This window comes from Paramisgurnus dabryanus, chromosome 12 (assembly GCF_030506205.2).
Source record: "Paramisgurnus dabryanus chromosome 12, PD_genome_1.1, whole genome shotgun sequence".
Lineage (NCBI taxonomy): Eukaryota > Metazoa > Chordata > Actinopteri > Cypriniformes > Cobitidae > Paramisgurnus > Paramisgurnus dabryanus.
In genome coordinates, this window is record NC_133348.1 from 25,654,655 (window position 1) to 25,676,873 (window position 22,219).

At 37.0% G+C, this 22,219-nt stretch overlaps 1 long non-coding RNA gene across 1 annotated transcript; it reads left to right on the top strand.

Annotated features, from left to right (window-relative positions):
- The first annotated feature begins 1,391 nt into the window (after positions 1-1,391).
- On the top strand, positions 1,392-4,724 carry LOC135739064 (uncharacterized). Its single transcript, XR_010528823.2, has 5 exons — positions 1,392-1,690; positions 3,206-3,262; positions 3,404-3,465; positions 3,753-3,814; positions 3,974-4,724. It is a non-coding gene; the product is annotated as an uncharacterized lncRNA (long non-coding RNA).
- The last annotated feature ends 17,495 nt before the right edge of the window (positions 4,725-22,219 follow it).

The window sequence follows — 22,219 nt, forward strand, 5'->3', positions numbered from 1 at the left end:
TACTGTGCAAAGACACGCAATTACCTGTTTGGTTTTCTTATCCCACGAACTGAAAGGCTTGCCAATCTTCATTATTTCGCTAAGCCAAGTCAATCGTCTTTTACACCTTTATCGATCTTCAAAACATAGGAGCCTTCCTGCATTATAAGTTTGACCATGCTAGCTGAAAAAGTTTTACCTCAGCTTAACGTGATACAGTCAGAAAACCCGGAGTGGATCCGGTCCGTAGTGATTACAGAACGCTTACAGCGGAGAGAGGAACGTGATTTGGCTCCACTTCAGGCTTTGATCACATCCCAGAGATGAAAGATCTTTGATTATTTGCCCAGATATGCAGGTGATTTGAACTAATTTCCAGGCATCATAACATTACAAAAGGCAATCGAAAATTTACTACCTCGTCAGATGACGCTTACTACTTTTTACTACTTTTTACTGGCCTTAATTTGGCATAATTTAATTTACTACCTTTTACTACTTTTTACAACCCCGCGGAAACCCTGTAATAGCGGTATTGCGGAAAGATGGAAAATCTCGTCATTGGCAGGAAAGCGTTTTCTCTTGATTGACGAGATATCTCGTAAATGGCGGTGAAAGAGTTAATGGAATCCCCACTAGGGACATTTGGTTTCTGTCCATTTGAACGTAGGATTTTTTAAAGTTAGGGAGCAGACAAATTTTAAAAAATGTGTTCCACCCCTGCATGTGGCACTGCGCAGACCAATCAGCCTATGACATCAAAGTTTCAGGAGAGCAATACTCTCACGATTTTTTCATGTCATACGCTGATCAATTTGTCCAGTGCGGCATGTGGATGTATAAGGAAGTAGTAATGTCCAGCTCATTGCTTTTTTGTGGCGTCTATAAGCCACACTGTGGGCTTACATTATTATGAAAAGCTTACAGAACTTTATTTCAATATTTTATCTATGAACATGATTTGTGAGTCCTGTCTCCACCTATGACGGGGGTCATATAGCACCACTGTAGTATGGTTCTACATAGCACTATGGTTCAACACAGGTACTTCAACTGTGTTATATGGCACTTAAACTGGTTCCTCTATGATTACAAGCCTAGAACTACTTTTAGTGCTATTTAGCACCGTTTGTTTTTAGAATGTAGCAGCATCAAGCTGTGGCCATTGTTGTTGTTTACCAATATGTAGCAGCAGAAATTACGGTAATGCTTTAGATTACAGCCCGGAAAGTACTACGTAAGTACAGCGAATTTACAGCGTATGTTTCTGTAATTATAGTTTACTTATGAAGTACGTACGTGTAATTATAAGGGAACAATTTATAATACTTGGGGAATAAAGGGGTAACAATAATATATGCAGTAAAGTACTGCGTAAGTACAGGGAATTTACAGCGTATGTTTCTGTACACTGTTAGATGTCGCTGTAGATTTAGCAGCACTGTACTGTAAAAATCCACAGTACTATACTGTATGTGTACATTACAGTACAGTACTGCAGTTCATAATGCATTCTGGGTAAATTTGTTTGAGCGGGAAAATTTTACAGTATATTTTGGTCTTGATGTAACCTTGCTGTAGCCATTGCTGTAATGTGCCAGGTGTACTTGCAATAATCAGTGAAAGTGCGCCAACGTCAAATCACACAGACAGAGGGAGAGCACAACTCTTGGCTGCAGCTGAAGGAGGACGATTGATTTCTGTCAGTTCGGTAAGTTTGAAATATTTCTGTTTCATGAAAACTTAATTTTTAGTTTAAGAATGTTGTCAATAGTTTGTCACAATATTGTTTTAAACGTGCAATGAGAGAGAAAAACGGTCGCCAACAAAGTTTCAATCTCCCTCAGAAAGTAAGCTAACGTAAACGTTACACACAGATGTCTACCGCTGCTTTAACTCGCTTTACACCTTTTTAAATGAATATAGGGTTGTTTTAACTAAATTATGACGGTTTGGTGAGTTTATATTGTGTTGAAAGTGTGGTGACAATGAAACTATTTTTAACGAAATGGACAAAGACAACCCGCCAGCGCGGTCTTGCGGTCCCAGCATAACGGTCGTTGACGGCGTTTCATCCGTTCAGTTAGCGTCAGAGAAAAGTATTAAGTTCGACTGTTTGGTAAGGCTGACTCGTGGTTGTAAACAGATAGGACTTGACACGCCGTACACAGCATACTGTAGTACCGAACTCCTCCACAGAAGTGAAAACAAGAAACCTCATATTTAACTGGATACATGCATCGAACTCATCGCAGCTTTAACTTCGACCAAATATAATTCAGACCTGGGCTCATCTTAATATCAGATGAACGAAAGGGATTGCCGCGCTTATTGTTGTTGTTATTATATTACGGTAACTTATATCAGCAAAAGCAGAGAATATCTTCTCTTAAGCGTTTTACACGCCCAGTAAGTTGTCCAGTACATTTTTATGGCATATTGTTTCCACCACTTCAGATGCATTACACGCTGTATATATAAGTTTCCAAAACACATCAAATCAATGCACGAAAAGAGAATGGGCTCCGCATTTACGTACCTTTGTCTTCTCGTCTCTGTCATCTGATCCTTCATCTCTTGATGTAAAAATAGTCCATTATAACATCGTGTAGAAAACTGGCATCACCAGGATTGCTCAGATTTAGGCGATCATGTTTATCTTTAAAGTGAGCAGCTAGCTACTAACTTGTTAAAAAACTTTGCGTGAAATAGTGTTACACCGCAGCCGTCCGGGTAAAACATTAAAGGGACAGTCTTTTTACCTTGTCACTATAAATCGCTATTTTCTGCACTAAACGAGACATTTTCAGAGATTTTCTGTAGACAAGATGTTATAGAATAATAATTTAAAAAAGACTTATTTAGATATTTATATATAATATATAATATAACAACTAATATATATATATATATATATATATTTGTTTTACAACTGACTTAACACTTACAGTAATGTTTTATTTGTTAGCATAGCATGATATTAGATTTAAACACTTAATACATTTTTAAATCAATCACTTTGTCTCTGCACAATGAACATTATCAAATATTATTAATGTTGTAAAATATATTGTTCATTGTTAGTTCATATTAGCTAAGGCATTACCAAATGTTAAGGAATAAACTCTTATAGTAAAGTGTTACTAAATTTTCTTTTACCATTTCCTTCACAATGTCTACTTATTTCTATGGCTAACAGATTTTGTAACATTTGTCTTTTTTACAGTCTTACCATTGCTTGTAAGCTGGATTGGGTAAGATGGATCATCTTTAAAGGCACCAGGCAAGTACATGATGTACAGTTACAAGTCATGTATTTTTTCGACTGCAATATTAAATGCTTTCACGTCACATGTAAAAGTACACAGGAATGTGCTGATCACTTTTTATTTGTAGTTTACATGAGTGTCATTGCACTTTTCAGGAGTTAAGGCAGATGTGGAGGCACAATGGGTGACACCAGACACACACCAAGCACATTGTTCGGTAAGTTTGCACTTTACCACTACAGCTTCTTTAAATACCCATGTATACACTCATTCACAATTCCCACACACAACACTGTAACACGACCATACACAACATGTACACAATTGTCTTAGTTTGCCATGTAGAAATATACAAACAGAAATATTCAGACTTTGGTTATAAGAAATTTAATTTAATAATTGTATTTATTTAGCAGAGGTGTCCCTGGACTTTATTGACAAAAGATTTTGTTTTCAGAATAAAAAGTTGTGTCCAAATCAGTAACAATTGTACTTTCTGTTCAGGACATTCAATCATGACATGATCCATGTGGATGCTGTCCATTGAGGAAAGAGTTTGTTCAGAGGTAAGTGAATCTTCTGTATTTTTATGTAATTAGGTGTGGAACAGTAGAATAAGAGCAAAAGGTTTCAGAATAGGGGTAAATTCAAGGCTGAGTTAAATTTTTTAAGAATCTTTTTCTATCTTATATTTGTTGACTTAATGTTTATGATATTTCTAACAGGTTTCTGGATAGAATTAATTCCAAAGATGGGAAAAAGTGCACATCCAGACAAGGAGCAAGCAAAAAGACAAGGAACTTGGTGCAGAGAAAAGCTGTGGCCATTGACCCCCATGTGAACAGCTTCATGCAGTCCCTGATTGAGTTCGAATGGACGACTTCAAAGTAAAGGCCACTGTGGTCTGTCTGCCAGTTTAATGCATTTATTTTTAGTGTTAAATGAAATTCAAGTAGAATATTTAAAACTATGGGCCAGTGTTCTTTTTACCACAGTGAAATGTTACCTTTTAGTCGATGATGGACTTTAAACTGAAAACTTCAAACTATGGAACAGTGTTCTATTTGCCAGAGTTAAATATGTTACAGCAGGGGTCTCCAAACTTGTTTATACTTGTTGATTTTATTTTATGTTATTTGATTATATGTTTATTATTGTTTAAAATCTTGTTTTAAATGTTTTGTTTCAATTAAATGTTTTTTTAAATAAAATTTTGATACAAACATTGCTTGGATTGCCTTTTAATTCATTATGTCATGTCAAGGATAGCATTTTTACCATATTAATAACTATAGATTTAAACCTAAATCTCTATCTATTTTATATAATATTATTGTATTAACTGTAATAAGTAATAAATAGTATTTATGGGTCAATATAGACATTACAGTAAATTACTGTAAAAATAGACTACTGTAATAAAATATTGTAAAATTACAGTACAGTACTGCTTTGTAACTATACAGTACTAGTTTGTGTACTGTAATATGGTATTACAGTACAGTACTGTAAACCCAAAATACAGTAACTTACTGGCAACCGTGCTGCCAGTACCGTACTGTAAAAATACAGGGAAATCGTTAACAGTGTAGTTATAGTATACTTATGAAGTACATATGTGTAATTATAAGGGAACAATTTATAATATTTGGGGAACAAAGGGGTAACAACCAGGAAAAATACAAATAATATATGCAGTAAGTATTTTAGATTACTAAACAAAACTTAAAATTCAGTTAATGTGTTTATGCTATTTATTAGTACGATACAATTTATTTAGAATTTTCAATAAAGGTTACTTACCTTAAGAAAGAAAAAGAGTACAGGAATTTGTTGGGTCATCAAGCAAAATTAAAAATAGGCAAGGCAACTTTGGTGAAAACAAAGCAAGCAAAACTAGAACTACACTCTTAGAACAAATGTGTTAAAAACAACACATTAGTGTTGATTCTGGGATGACACACTAAATGCGTTGTCCCAAAATCCCCCCATCTCTGTGTTATTATGGAAACAACACATTTTGTGTTACTTTTAACACAACTTGTGTTATATTTTAACACAAAATCAACACAAAATGATATATAATGTGTTAAAATTACACATAATGTGTTAAAAACTTAACACACAAAGATGTGTAAAAAATGAACACATCCTTTCTAAGAGTGTATTTTCTGTAGTTACTGTTTTGTGTTGTTACAGTCTAAGTCAAACATTTTTACCCCTTTGTTTCACGTAGTTACAGAGTAAGTACAGAATCTGCGGGCTGTAAATTAAAGTGGCACTTGTTACCCCCTTGTTTCACGTAGTTACAGAGTAAATACAACATCTGCGGGCTGTAAATTAAAGTGGCACTTGTTACCCCCTTGTTTCACGTAGTTAAAGAGTAAATACAACATCTGCGGGCTGTAAATTAAAGTGGCACTTGTTACTCCTTTGTTCCGAAAATATTATAAATTGTTCCCTTAAAATTACATGTATGTACTTTATAAGTACACTATAATTACAGAAATGTATGCTATAAATTTGCTGTACTTACGCAGTACTTTACTGCATATATTATTTGTATTTTTCCTGGTTGTTACCCCTTTATTCCCCAAATATTATAAATTGTTCCCTTATAATTACACGTACATACTTCATAAGTAAACTATAATTACAGAAACATACGCTGTAAATTCGCTGTACTTACCCAGTACTTTCCGGGCTGTAATCTAAAGCGTTACCAAAATTACATATTGTGCCTTTAAAAACATATAGAGCCATTTTAGGATCCAAGCAACAAAAAAATTCACTGCAGAGTATTTTGGCTTCCTCACATAGGTTTACCTTGCTCTCCAACAGATTGATCTTTAGGGCCACACAGCCGTGAAAGAAGCTGAAAGTGGTGTTATCAAAAAACTTTTCTAGTGCACACTATGCTTCCTATTTCACAGTCTGTTGTTTTCCACCTTTTTGTCTTTTAAACTTTTAAAACCCTCCAGAGACATCTCAATTCCCTACTGTATCTCACTGACACTGTCCTTATTTTTCTCAGACAACACAACTGATGGATTTGCTGTTAACCCCTACGGTATTAGCAGCTATTGACGGTGGATGTCACTGACCTACTGCGGAAAAGTATAGAGCGCAAACCTCTCCTTACCCATCACTCTCTCTACATGGATATACTGTATCTAAGAAAAACACAACTTCTGCATGAAGTGTGAGTGAGACCTTAGTGGACCTTCAGTGTTATTGCTGCCTAAGTGCTTCTCCTGAGCATACAGCCTAAAAGGTGTCAGCTTTATAAGCTCAAGCACTTATCTATTAGCTTTAAACCACACAAAACTCAAAATCAGATCAGTCGACTAATACAAATTCTCTCTTTTATTTCCATGTCAATTACAGTTGTGTTGAATTGCACTGAAACGCCATCCTAATACGTTATTCAGCCAACATCGTCTATCTCCTAAAATATCAAAAGCACGTCTCAGGCTTTTGCTGGCATCAGCCATGCTAAAAATGATGCATGATGATTTAATTGCATGTTTAGCAAAATGAAACATTTAACTAGATTCACAGTGCTTGTAAAGGCAATGCTTGCAAGGCAGCAAAAGAATATTAGTAAAGTTATAGGTTTAGTGCACTGATTCACTGTGTCATTTAACTGTGCATAAGCATTTAAAATATACATTTTTTAAAGGCAGCAGGTTAAATGCTAGATAACATACAATTATGATTCAGTATGGAAATTAAATGCAAGAATGCAGATCACAGTAGTAGCAAAACTAGAATTAGAAACTGTACATACACATGCATGAATACAGTATATAGTTTTTGCAGAAAATGATTTTGCATATATTTGTGATCTAATCTAATCTTTGTTTCTTATATGAAAGATGTTAAAATCAATACAGTGCTGCAAAATTTGATTACATCAAATCCCTTATCTTAAAGGGAACATATTATTAAAATCTGACTGAATCTGAATTGGGTCCCAGTGCTTCTATCAATCTAGAAAATGTGAAAAAGATCAACCTTGTAACTTAGTTGTGGTTAACGATTCTCTGCAAGCATGTGGAAAATAGATCATTGAAATTTGGCTCCCTTTGTGATGTCAGAAGGGGATGTTATTATAATAATACTGACTCTTAATCTGCACTATCCAACCACGGCACTGCCATTTAGTGCAGAAAGAGAAAAAAAAATTGACAGCACAATCGAGTTTCAATTTCAACAAACCACCATTATGGCGATCAGTGTTTGCATTTCATCAGCTCATTTGCATTTTAAAGGACACACCCAAAACGGCACATTTTTGCTCACACCTTCAAAGTGAAAATTTTAACATGCTAAAAATGAATTATCTGGGGACAAATTTTTTTTTAATTAAAATCTTAAAAAGGTTTTTCATTGATATACCAAATGTCTATATCTTAAACCAAATGTCAGAAACTTGTATTTTCATATATCAGAAGAGTATATTATCAAGTCATTTGATTTTAATACACATGTTCGCGGTGTGTAGTGTCGGGCTTGGCATTTGTGTAGTATATCTGCATTTGATCACATCAGAAGATGCAGTCTGTCTAGTGAGCACAAGGTTCTCTGAAGATACAAACTCAGCTGATCAGAGAGAAATGTAAAAATGAGATACAACACTAAAGGCTCGGTTTTATAGGTGAATATAGGTTTTGGAATTTAATAATCTTTTCTTTGTAAACAAAAATGGCTTGTTGTATCACAACATTTACTCAAGGCAGGACAAAAGTTCATGGTGCCAGGAATAAAAATTCAGTTTGGGCTCGCTCTCTTTTGGGCCCATATGAGCTATGATAGGGTGACCATATGTGACATTCTCCCTGGACGCGTCCTGGCAAGGATACAGGTGCGTCTTCCGGAAGTCGTATGTCGACCGCATACGTAATAGAGGATTATTATTATTATTACAGAAAAGCACCGTTACATTTTAAGGTAAGAATGAAACTACGATTGTATGTCTTATGTTTTTAACTGAATGACGTTTGCAGTCAACAAATAAATCGAAATCGTCACAACCTCGAACTTCGAATAAAAAATGGGATTGTCGATGCTGCCACGCCCCCACGTCACATGTGGTCGGCTTGCCAAGCGGGGGAAAAAACTCTCATATTTTAAACATGAGGGATGTATTGCTACAACTCCTTGAAATGCATATCATACTAACTAACATACTAAATAACTGAATCCAGTTATTTATATTTTTCGAGTGCTTTTACAGTTGTAGGTGCGAATTCAGATGTATTTGTTTGTATCTCCATTGTTAAAAAGCCACAAAAACAACTTGCCTTTTATATGCAATTTTCACAAAAATTACCAAGATCCACTTTTCTTGCACTTCCTTCCATTAGTGACTCATTCACATTTCAGATTTTAGAAATGTTGAATTATAGGTAATGCATGACAACAATAGTGTGTGAGTGCGTAGGTGTGTGCGTGTGCATTAAAGTGTTAAATGATGAATCCAAATCCAAGTGCAAACAAACTATTCTGCTATATATATTCCATACATTAATCACACAAATAGGAAGATCCTTTCCTGATGTTACAGAGTGATTTTTATTAAAGCTGTTGTTATGTTTGTGCTGGCCTGCTGTTTACAGCTCTTCAACATAATGGGCCGTATTTTAACGATCTGAAACGCAAGTACGAAGCGCAAAGCGCAAGTGAGTTTGTGGGCGGATCTTGGGCGCTGTTGCTATTTTCCCGGCGTGAAAAATAACTCTTGCGCCGGGCGCAAATCAATAAGAGGTTGGTCTGAAGTAGGTTCATTATTCATAGGTGTGGTTTGGGCGTAACGTCAAATAAACCAATCAGAACGCTATCCAACATTCCCTTTAAACGCAAGTGTTCCATGGCGGGTTGCTATTATTATGACGGATTTACCAGGCGCACGCCACGAGCGGTTCACAGCCGAGGAGACCAACGTTCTTGTAAGAGCAGTCAAAGACAGAGAAGTTGTTTTGTATGGGGATAGGAGAAATCCGCCCAAATCAGCTTCGGTTAAACAGGCGTGAGAGGAAATAGCCACAGTCTCAGCAGCTGGCATCCCCATCGTTGCGACAAGCACTACAATGATGTCAGGAGACGGGGGAATCCCAAGCTTGCCAGCATAAATCGGGCACACCGTGTAACGGGAGGTGGATCTGCCTCAGGACCTGACGCCAGCAGAGGACATCGCTGTGTCCACCCTTACCGCTGAAAGGGTTTGGGGGCTTTGAAATCGGACCCAAGAAATGCAAGCAAGGTCCAACCCCAAAGAACTCTTACAAATCAAGTTCATATACATTAAGGTTTCTTATGAAAACATTTTAATTATTATTTACATAAAATAAACGTAATACAGCCACACAACAAACTTATGAAAATATTTTAATCGTTATTTGCATGAGAATTTTTTAACGCAGCCACACAATAAATAAAAACTATCACCACAATGCTCACCACCATGATTCCCCTTATCTCGTGTATTAATATTTTTAAGTGTAACAATTTATGATTTGCAAAAATAACTGTTGCATCTGTGTAGATTAGATAAGCAAAGTGTATGCGCGTTGTGCACGCTATACATTATGATCAAGCATGCGCCCTTAAAATAGCATAATGAACCACGCGCAACGCGCCACTGACTTTAAACTTTTTTTTTCTAAATTTAAATTGTTTTTTGAAACTGCAAAATAACACCAGGGATGGTTTGCACCGGAACACGCCTCCTTTTTTGCGCTGAACCGCCCAGGGAGCGCAAGTTCATTCCCTAGTTTGCCGACGTGCGTCTGTGGAGGGAAAAACCCGCTGTGCGCCGGTGCAAAATACGAATGATACATACGTCACTGACAAAGTCAATTGCGCTGGCTGCAAGATAGGGCCCAATATGTTATATATTAGTTTAGCTAATGATTTAGGAAAAGTCCTTTCATTGCTTTCCTCTCATTGCTGTCTCTCTAGCACCTTCCTGAAAAGTTTCTTCAGATTGACCTAAGAGTGCAGCAGGTGAGTTGCAGGGCCCGCAGGAGACTGCAGATCTTAGTCACAGCAAATTCACAGGAGTCATTCTAAAGACGGCTGAGTACAGCTACCGGTCCAGACAGCCCAGCCTCGGGGATGAGGGCGGAATTAAACACCTCTGATGCACTGTGACAGGAAAGTGACCTTTTATACTGTGAGCCTAGGTAAGGTCACACACATACACAGGATTATAAACCTGAGAGTTATATTGCTGCTTCATTTAGGGCAGCTGGGTCCTCATAATGAGACAGTGAACGGGACATTACCCGAGGCACAAGCTGAAGGCAAAACCTGCTGGAATGCATTAATTTTTTTTCCCATAAAATCACTACGGGGTTTGGGTCTGTTTGCTTAGGGGAGTACACATTTATGAGCTAAACAAATGAGGTATCTAGTGTTTGCTGGAGAAGATCTTTATTCAATTTTGAGTTGTTTCAACCCATGGTTGAGAAAAATCTTTATCAAAACATGGTTACATTTTATAACCGTATGGACAACACAACTGTTGGGTTTAAATTAACCCTTTAGGCATCACCCCACCCTATTGAGTGAAATCTACACACTCAATGGACATCCGTGGGGTATTTTGAAAACGTCACAGGCACATTTTACACACACCTGAGACTTAAATTACATCTTGTAAAATGGGCTCAATATGTGACCTTTAAATCAAGAATTGGGTTTTACCATTCTTTACCAAAGCATGGGAATAAAACAACCCAGCATTTTTGGAGTGGCTAAGCATGATAAAGCCTAGCATTATTGACTGGTTTCCAAACAAAATGCATATTTTCTAGCCTCTATCCCACCCCCCTCACTTGAAAGGCTAAATCCCAACGTTAAGATCAACTCTTATACAATTGCTAATCCTTAACAATATGTTTAACATTGACCATTGACCATATTCACCATTTAGAAGCTAGCCGTAAAAGAGAAACATGCTAAATTTAAAATCTGATAGAAATGTTGTTGCAAAGGATGTTGATCAAAGAACATGTCCTACTTGGCTAAATCACATTAAGCTTTCAGCATAATAAACAGGTACGCACAGCAGAAAGGCAATCATAGCCATGACAACCTGACTGAAAACATGTACTCAGCAAGCAAACAGCTATCAACACAACACTGGAACACCAAATTACGTTATAATGTCCCTAGTTAACCCTCTCTTTCCTTCCACTCCCCTATTACCTCTATCTTCAAAGTCAGTTTAAAAATTGTCTATGCACTTGTCGGTCATTTTTTCTAGGTTGTGCATGTGCAAAAGTTAACAATGGGCATCAACACATACTAAGCAACATTGTACAGAGTCCCTCCTCCTGAGAGTTGTTTGTTTTAAATGATTGGTTCCTTCTACTGAAAGGCGGGACTACTTTTGCTTTTCCAGCCATATTGCACTTTTCCTCGATTACAGTATTAGCATTGGGCCGTCTTGTTATTATGTATAATCTTCATTATCTCTCTCTTATTTCTTTCACCAGAACTGTCAAGCATTGAAAGGGAAATACAAACACACCGATGCACACAAAACAAACTCTCCACTGAAATGCACCAGTAAATGACAGAGAGGAAGATGTGTCAATGTCTACTCGGGCCACATGCATGGGTCCTATTTTCACTCTTTCTCTTTTCAACTTTTCACTCTGAAGAAGAAAGCTTTTCACACGTTATTGAAACAGCTATCACAGCAACACACATATACAAATGAAACCACTTAGTCTAAAAGCCTTTTGAACAGACACTGCTGAGTCAACCTAAAATCACCTTCCGATGGTTCTGCATGGTTTAGTTGGTCAAAGCTGGTTATTGGCGGTCAGCTTGTCCAGGATGGTCTAGGTGGTAAATCAAGTAGATGACCAGCTGGTTGGGGCCAAGGTCAACCTGATAGGGTATCTCTAGTCTCGCTAGGTCTGGTGTTTTTCTCTGCTTTTTCTGGTCAAAGCCTAGCCTGGCTCCGCCATCCTACGTGCTTCCGCTTAATTTTCATTTAGCTTCAGCAGTACGTCTGGGATGGCTCTATAGAGTTTCGTTTTCTCCTGCAAAAATCTGCAGGACCAATCAGCGAACAGATGGGGGTGGCTAAGAACGATGACGTTGAGGTCATGCGTCAGTTTGAGTTGTAGTTCAGGAATGGTAGCGGAGAAAGATGTGAGAAAAGCTATTCGGCCCGTTGTTGCAAAACTGCCAAATATACAGAAGTTAAAGCCGGAGCAAGAACCAGGTTTGCTAAGTTTTGTTTGTCTGATTATTCTGACTTGTTGTTTCCGTCCGGTTTTGGTGCATGATATACGTCACGACCACACGTTAGCGATTGGCTTTGGCAGATCCTGAGTGACTCCAATAGTTTTAAACTTCAACAATGGACCCTCCTTAACGGAAGTAACGCTTTGCAATGGAGCGTGGCCAGACTCTCTGTACAAATGAAATGAATGTACGAGAGTCTGGTTGGACCAGGCTAGACAAAGCCCGCCCACGAGGCTGTTTGACCGACATGTCAAACAACCAATCACAGTTTGTGTCATCTAGTGTCACGTTTCAGACTCCCCACAATATTGAGCCGGCTTGCAACAAGTCAGTTATTGAAATAACCAGACGCAACCGATTAGCATCTAAATAAACAACAATACTCACCATAGAACAACATTGTGCACTTCATCAACAGCCACACCAATGAGACACTCCCGTTAAACGTCTGTTTCAAGCATATTTTCCACTTTTTAACACCTACAAGCAATTCAGGAGAACCAAACTTTTTGACTCCACTAACTGCCTCAAACAAAACTCTTGGACGTCTTTTAGAGAGTCAGTGCTGCAAACTTTGCATATTTTTGAGAATCCAATGTTCAGCTGATCATGATAACTGGTCATTATTATCCACGTGAACACGACTGATTCTCTTCCCCAATGGAACATCTGAGCTTTTTTCCAGCGACTGAAACTAATTGCGACACTCGCTTCTCCTGTAAATCCTGTTCATTTCAACAAACCAAAAGACGACTTCGACATTCCCACAGGGCTTCCAGAAAAGTGTACGATGAACATCAGACGTTTAGCCAACATTCTGTGGGCGTGACGTCTGAGGCTGAGACTAGGATATCTCAGACAACTTGGTTAAGACTGGTAAAGTACATTGAACATACAACATACAGTTGTACATACATGTCTTTTTACCTTTAGGGAACATCTAATGTCTCGTATGACAGTGAATGGTTGGCTTTTGGGCTTTTTAAATGGGTAATGTAGTGTATGGTGTACAACCAACACGTCCTCACCCCATTTCGTCAATATTTGACGACACTTGACCATTCGTCATATGTTGACGTGAAGGGTATACCTTTCGCGTCATTTTTTGACGAACTGGGGACTTCAATACTATTACGTCCGTTGCATTCTCTTTCCTATTTTATTACCATTTGCGCGTCGGTTTAGGGTTAGATTACGCGAAATTAAACAGTGTACGCGAAATTAAACAGTGTACGCAAAATTAAACAGTTGTCACCTGGCGTTGGGGTTAGAAACAGTTGCACCTGGCGTTGGGGTTAGAGTTAGGTTTGGGTAGGGATGTCATTATGTAAATCTAACCCTAAACCGACGCGCAAATGGTAATAAAATAGGAAAGAGAATGCAACGGACGTAATAGTATTGAAGTCCCCAGTTCGTCAAAAAATGACGCGAAAGGTATACCCTTCACGTCAACATATGACGAATGGTCAAGTGTCGTCAAATATTGACGAAATGGGGTGAGGATGGGTTGGTACAACAAATCAAAGACTGCTCACTTTTTCATCATTTGTTGTACACCCTACCCTGCATTACCCAATTAAAAAGCCAAAAAAACACCATTCACTGTCATATATTATATTATATGTACATTATAGACATGTTGAACTCCATGAACTCAATTGCTTGCATGATTACCAATTTCAACAAAGTCAACCATGCATTACCGCTGTGCTATACTGCTACTGGCATATTAGTTGTTTATACCCAATGAGTGCCTTATTTTACTATCATACACGACAAGGTACGCGACAACACTAAATCCAGATCAGTATAAGGATGATTTTATTTAAAGTGTCTAATAGCTTCAGCAAACAATCTTTTATCTTCCAACTTGTAAACAGTTTGGCCTCCCCCATATGCTGATCAAATTCATGTGATCAAGACAATCCCTTGCCTTTAAAGCAGCCCACACCGAAAGGTAAAGCGCATACAACACTAACACTTGGAAAAGTAGTACCCATTTGTTTAGGAAGTCTAAACCTAAAACATTTGGGAAGTATCAAGAGTCTGTGGATTTCTTATTTTGTCATGGCTACCCAGGAAGCATACAGGCCATGTCACCATGGGAGTAAAACCTGTCAATCAAAGCAGGCAGTGGTTGAAAGTGTCATTTAGCAGCTTGTCACTGACTATGAAATGTGGATGACTGAGCTATGGCTTGTGTGTGTGTGTTTTGAGGAATAGCTCAACAGGATTTAAGTGGATGACACATAATGCCAAAAGGTTAAAAGAAGTGATAGAGATGCACCGAAATGAGAGATAAGACCAAGGTTGCGGTGGTAAAGACAGATTCAGGGTAAGTGAGGAGAAAAGTGACGTCATTCTGTCCTTGAGGCAAGCTTAGTGTTTTATCAAACATTCATGTTACAGCATTATTTGCCTGCCTGATTTATTTTGCTTTAAATTTTGCTTTTCTAAGATCAACCACTCATTAATAAAAGCCCTATTTTTCCAAAACTTAAATCTTTTTTATATATCTATGAACTTAATGTTTCTCTACTTTAACCCACAAACCAGCTTTCATATATATTTTATTGTTGTTGACTAAAATGTAACCCCTGCTTTTAAACTACAACTTTGAGACGTTTTTGTCACCAATCAAACTTTTGATGATACAAAACAACTTTAATATATTTTCAAAAACAGTGGGTTGTTTATATTTTATTTTGTTCTCAGTGCTGGGTAGTTTTGTGTGTGTGTGGGGGGGCAGGTGGGCATGATAGCTTTGTGTAACATTGGTTTAGTGTCTGGGTCATTTTTTTAAATATTTTTTTAGTTCAGGCCAACATTTGTTCTGTTTTATATTTACCCAGCTGTTGGGCTAAAACAAGCCAATTTGGTCTCACTGTTAATATGTAGTATTAATACATAACTATTTAAAACACAAAACTTACTTTTTTGAATGTTTAAATAGATGCTGAAGCGTACAATGTAGATGTATTTGCTACATTTAATTGGAGCATTATTACGTCTTTAAAGGTCACGTTCTTCCTGATCCCATTTTTTAAACCCTAGTTAGTGTGTAATGTTGCTATAATAGCAGAAATAATACCTATAAAATGATAAAGCTCAAAGTTCACTGGCAGGCGATATATTTTCTTAAACAGAATTCCCCTTTTCAAAGCCTACAACGACCGGCCGGTTTGGACTACAGCCCTTTATTTCCTGCTTTAATGACGTCAGCAAAGCGTTTTTTTTTGACTAAACTCCGCCCACAGGAATACGTCAGTCACCAGCTTTGGCTCAAACGGCTCTGCTAAGCTAAGCTGCTATCAAATCAAATCACAACACACAAAACAACTACACAATTAGAACTTGTTACGTATTTCTGAAAGAAGGGACCTCATAGAGCAAGGAAGACATCAGCACGTTTTGAGGACAGTGAAAACAGCGCTATACAGATAAGTAAATTGTGTGAAAAATACTGCATTTTTTTACATGTGAAATATGAACACATGTTATATTGTGTACTGTAAACACAATCAAAGCTTCAAAAACACAGAAAGAATGGGAGCTTTAAAGCTACAAACTTAAAACATTTACAAATATTTAATACAATAAAGATTGCTGTATAATTTCCCTTTAAGTATTTTATTGATAATGGTACCACCCTAAACCCAACCCCTTTTTATACAAAGAAATTTTAAGCTTCATGCTGCAATGCATGCTGTGTATCAACAAATTACAAATAACATCCAGGATTCCCAGCATGCACTGCGATGTGAATAAATGAACTTTTTTACTATTTTCTTTGTCACCATTGCTGAGATCCATACTCTGATTTTTGATGGTTGTGTGTCTATATGGCACATTGGTTTCTTTTTGTCTTAAAATTTGTCAGAATTATAAACTTTTATAAGAGTGCTGGATCTCCTAATGTGGTATAACATCATTACAGCTGACATAACACAAGCTGTTTCTATAAGATGTTAATGGAGTACCAATAGAGTAGTATTACATCCTTTAAATCCAGCCTCGTGGGCGGGCTTTGTCCAGAAAAAGCAGTGAAAAACACCAGACCTTCAGTATTGAAGGTATTGAAGGTCTGGCTATGCGAGACTACGTTGACTATGACTAAGACATATATTATCTACTAACCACATACTAATACAGTATAGCATCAGACACTTGGTCATATTCCTGTATATTAAGCCTTGTCACCTCATAAGTGATTGATTTGAAATGCTTTACATAGACAGTGAATCTACAGTATAAATAGAAATCCTCACCTAACCCTAACAGTTATTGAATTCATTACACTTAAAATTATTTTTATTCACGCTTCATCCCCCATCTTAGGTTATTGCTTTTCTCTGATCTTATCACAAGACTGGAATTCTGGGATTGTTTTCTCAATGAAGCATAAATGCAACTTGCCTCAAGAGTTTACAGGGTTCTTGCAGGTTTCAGCAAGTTAAATTTAAGACCTTTTTAAGACCTTTTAAGACCATTATTAGTAAAATTTAAGACCAACACGACACATAACTAGAAGCATTCAAATGATCTCAGAAAATCTCAAAACGTTCTATTTTTATTGATTCAGTTATAGAAAAATATAAAATAAACACAGTATTAAAACAGATAATCAAAATACATGAAAATACATTATGCTTAACCCAATTAGACCACGAGTGTTGGCGCCAACAATTCTACCCATAGACCAGGAGTGGGGAACCCTGGGTCCTGGAGGGCCACTGTCCTGCATAGTTTAGTTCCAACCCTAATCAAACACACCTGAATTTCATTTCCAAGTAATCCTGAAGACTTTAATCTGATTTTTCAGCTGTGTTTAATTAGGGTTGGAACTAAACTCTGCAGGACAGTGGCCCTCCAGGACCAGGGTTCCCCACCCCTGCCATAGACCTTTAGGAAGAGACTTCTGACAATGGAAGTCCAAAAAGCTCGGGCCGTCACGTGATTCATAGAGATTTCAGTTAGTTCATGAAAGCTCATAGTGAGCCATTGAAATACATTGAGTTAAAGGGAAAATAGCTGTGATTTTTCTTAATTAATAGTTAAGAAATGCATTGATTTACAATATTTATATAATCACACTAATATGTGTAAGTAGTATTTTTATAAAATTCTATCAACAATGTTTTTTGACAAATAAAATCCACTAATATGAGATCACTTAGAGATCAGAGTCAAAAACACTCCATCCATACGTTTTATGCATAAATATGCACTATATACCTCCATCACGTTTAATAGCCTCTCTAATTACACAATAACAGATGAATCTGTATTAAGAAAATGAAATGTACCATTAAAAGGCTGTTCGTGGTTTGTTATGTGTTGCTAACGTTATCCACGAAGACGTTTCTCAATCCGAAGGCTGCAGCATTTCTCAATTCGAAGGGTCGCATTTCTATCCTGAATACGTCTTATTTTCAGAATATAATTAACTTTAAAATATTTATTATTATTATTCTTAGTTAATCGTAAATTGTTGAAATACGCTTATGACTTGCGAATGTAATGCTCAGTTAACGTAAATAAACTAGGCTTGATGACGTATGCAGCAGGGTGCCTATGCTCTGATTCTACCGCTATTCATTTAATCGTAACTCCTGTAGCATTTGCGCTATCAAAAAAGTTTGTATTCTTTCTAAAAGAAGACAATTGCGCTTTTAGAAATATATGGTTTATTACGGTACTTTCTTGCTTTCCGCCTGCCAATCGCTGCTGTTTGTGGAGAGCTGAAGGGGAAGCGCGTTAGGTTTGAGTGCATTGCAGCAGAAAGCAATATTAAAGTCTAAAATATAAAACTGTGTAACACTAAAGTTTACACATTGTTGGTGGCTCGTGACTCGACGGCCCGACTGTTTAAGTGGATTTTCAATAAAGCACTGTTGATTTTTTTCGCTTCTGTGTCCTCTATGTTTTTGAATCTGGCAAATGCTCAGGTAAGCCACGGGCTAATTTAAAAAGATTTTTGCTTACACAAAACTAAATTTAAGGATTGTTTTTCGCAAACCCACAGTATACAGTCAGATCACAACACCTGAAATATAGCTTATGGCAAGATCTGCGTGGATTACGACAAAGTGCGGAACGTTTCTTTTTACAGACCCACCATCATCCACTTTCTGCCTCCGCCACTGATTAAGTTAGTTCTTCAGCGTTTTAAATTACTATTTAATTTTCTGCGGACAATGCTTTTCGAGAATAAACGGAGGTAAGAAATTTAAGACTTAGGTAAATTAAATTTAAGACCTAGGATAAAAATCTGGGTGTTTTTAAGACTTTTTAAGGCCTTAAATTTAACATTCTGAATTTAAGACTTTTTAAGACCCCGCGGGAACCCTGGTTTAGCCAAAAGAAATGAATATCTTAAAATGCAGCATAAGCCTAGTTAGATGCCTAAGATGCCTTAACATGTTGATAAGGCAGGCATCTTACTAGGTTTTGGAACAGAGCTAATGTCTTTGTCCAAACCTGGCATTCTCATTTATAGCATAAATCACTGATATGTGATACATGCATAAACTGTACGCTGTACAGCTTAACCAAGTGGCCCATTCTAAAACAGGGTGATGTTATCCAATGCACAACCACAGATGACAAACGGGAAACCATCTTGCTGTCATTGCCAATCACAAAAGCGCAGATGAACTGAATTTACATTTAAAAGAGCCTCGATTAATCACGCAGCCAATCCCCATATGCTCTCACGGGAGGTAATCAGATGTATCCTATTCATTCTTTCACTTCTTGTTGTAGAGATCAGATTAAATCAGAACTGAATACCAGAGAGATGGAGTGCATAGACGGGTGTATGAGAGCTCTTATGAATGTGGCAAAAAGCATGCACGTGAGGCAAACTTTTAGGTGAATACATGAGCTGATTAAGGGATTGCTTCTGTGCTGTCAGGTGTCCGAGAAAGAGCAGTGAAATTTTTTATGCTTAAGTGCCATGAAGTTTGGCATGGGGTGACATCCGCACACTGCTCAAGGGAGAGACAAAATCATTAGAGAAAAAGATAACTTTGCAGACCAACTTGCTAATATCACCCTTGTATCTATCGCAAAAATAACCTTTTATGGTGTCTGGTGTGCTTAAAATGGTTGTTAAAACCAAGTGTCAAGATAATGGACTCATCATGGAAGGAGCAGAGAAAGTGTGTAAAGTTTCTTCCATATTTTAAGTGTGCATGCCACTAAAGACTGTAATTACTTGTGATGTATTCAACCATTCTGAGTCAAAAGTCACAGTTTAGATAAAAACTTTAAATGCATGCTGTGAATAGCTTTAAATCATGAATTGCTCCTAATGCTTTTAAATGAGTATAAGTATAAATATAAAGCATTCTGTCAATGGAAAGCCCTCATTATTTTAGTACAAATGGTTGTGTGTGCAAACTTAAGCTCTGTCCACACAGCACATCACCGGACTGGCATCTAAACAGAGCATCCATCACAATTTGAAACAGTCGCTGTGTGTTTTTATGCCAAACATCCAATTTGGAACATAAAATCTAAATTTTTCTTTCTGTGAGTATGCTAAGCGCCCATAATGCCCATTAGTGGCCCTGGCACTTTCCGGACATAGATAAATGGAGACACACTGACTGTCACATACGCCGGTAAATGCTACGGCGAGTTTGCCCTGGTCTGTTTCGATGCATGAAATTATGCTTATGTGCACACAACTTGAAAATCTCATCCTGGGAGTGACATTTCAAGTAAAATATGATGCTTACAGCAGTCATTTCCTAAGAAAACATCAGATAATAAAACTTAGGTCTCCTGTATATTCATTAGACAAGTAGGGCTCGGAGATATAACTTCATTTTTCGATATCTCAATCCATGCATCCCAATTCGCATACTTTCAGTACTAAATAGTCGTAGAAATTAGATTTAATATGTTCCATCTCGTTCAATCCACTCACATGTCTATACTTTCTCATAACAAAAATAGCACATACTTGTAGGGCAGAGTACAGACGGGTTCAGCTGTAACAACATAAACAAATGGCTTTCGTGGAACAAACAAAACTTCCAGTAAACTCCAATAAGAATCAATAACAACAAAGTCCTTTTAGAGTAGTTTATTTCTGATAACAAGCAAAATAAACAACAAGTAGATTACCTTAGTTCATATTTCAAAGCTAAAGCGTATAAAAAATGTTCCTGAACTAATGTTGCTGTGTAAAATGTGTACTATTATGTAAAAAATGTTAACTACAAACCGGGTGCCAAACCTCCCTTCACATAGCTGTGATCGCCGTCTCCCCTCGTCTTTAGGAAACCAAAACATTTGTTATTTTTGACGAGGTATTTGTACCAGAGTTCAGTTTAGCAACTAGTCAGACCATTAAGCAAACAGAAACCGGAAGTAAAGTTCTGACCAGACGCGTAACGACGACAATGCATCACGTGCTTCAGATGAAACCGTCTATAAATAGGAAAATTAAGAAGCAGGCAATATCTTTTGAAATATTGGGATACTTGGTGTATATATATCAATGTTTTTGATTGAAAGGGTGTTTTTCCTTTCCCCAGTTAAAAACGCATTACCGAATATAACGTTTAAAATGTTTAGTGCAAAAACAGCAATACCTCCTTATTAGTCCTTGTTACAGATTGTGCATTTGTTTTGGGAACTAATTTATCATCCAATGTGTACATACCAATATGCACCTTTTAGATACAAAAGTGTACTTTTTAAAAAGGTACCGCCCAACTGACAACATTTGTACCTTCTTATACCTTTTTCTAAAAGTGTACAGTACATTAATCTTCATTTTCAACCATATTTATAGATGATATTCTGTTATTTTATATTTAATAGTTCTGTATAAAGAAGCTGATGGCTTTGCGGGGAAACAATCTTAGCAGCAACCAGCGTCAATATTTGAAGAAATATTTACAAAATCTCATGTTCTTATCTAAGATGGGTTTTTTTTCTGCTCACCACTCCTGTCCTTGCTCATATTGTACACAATTCATCAGTGTATGTTATTCTAAAGAAAAATGTAATAACATTTTCAGTCAAGGAAACAACTTTTCTTCTCTGCTCAAGTAACCAAGGCCCTATGTGCCAGAAAAATACTATAAATCAATAATATCATATAGCCCACTTTCAGTGATACTATAAAATCCCAAGGAAATATAGTGACATCCTACCACTGCCTACCATAATTGTTTAACCCATCACATTATAAAGGGAAAAATATTGCCCATGTCATGTGCTGAAAGTTTTTATGTAACAAAAGTGTAAGTATTGTGTTCAAAATGCTGTATTTTTATTGAGCAGAATGAAACATTGCCAAAAAATACATTGAAATAATATGTTCAATTGTTTTCTGATATCTAGGATTTGCCCTCAGAATGAAATTGCGCTATTTGGAAATATCATGAATAATAATGTTGAGCTTTGTTCTGATTGGCTGTTTCACAGCTAGGCTCAGCTCACATAACTAAACAGTCCATATATATTTGTGAGCCTGTATCAGATAAAAATACAGATTTTAAGGAACAACAAATTGTTTGGATATTAGAAATGGACATTTCTGGGTGGTAAGTTCATTTGTGTTTTTTCAGTATGGACCTACAAAACGTAACTGTAACGTCAATAGTAGAACTTCAGCCTAAATGTTAGGATATAGCATAAACTAGCATATAGTGCTAACTCAGAACTTTGTTTTTAGCATTGTA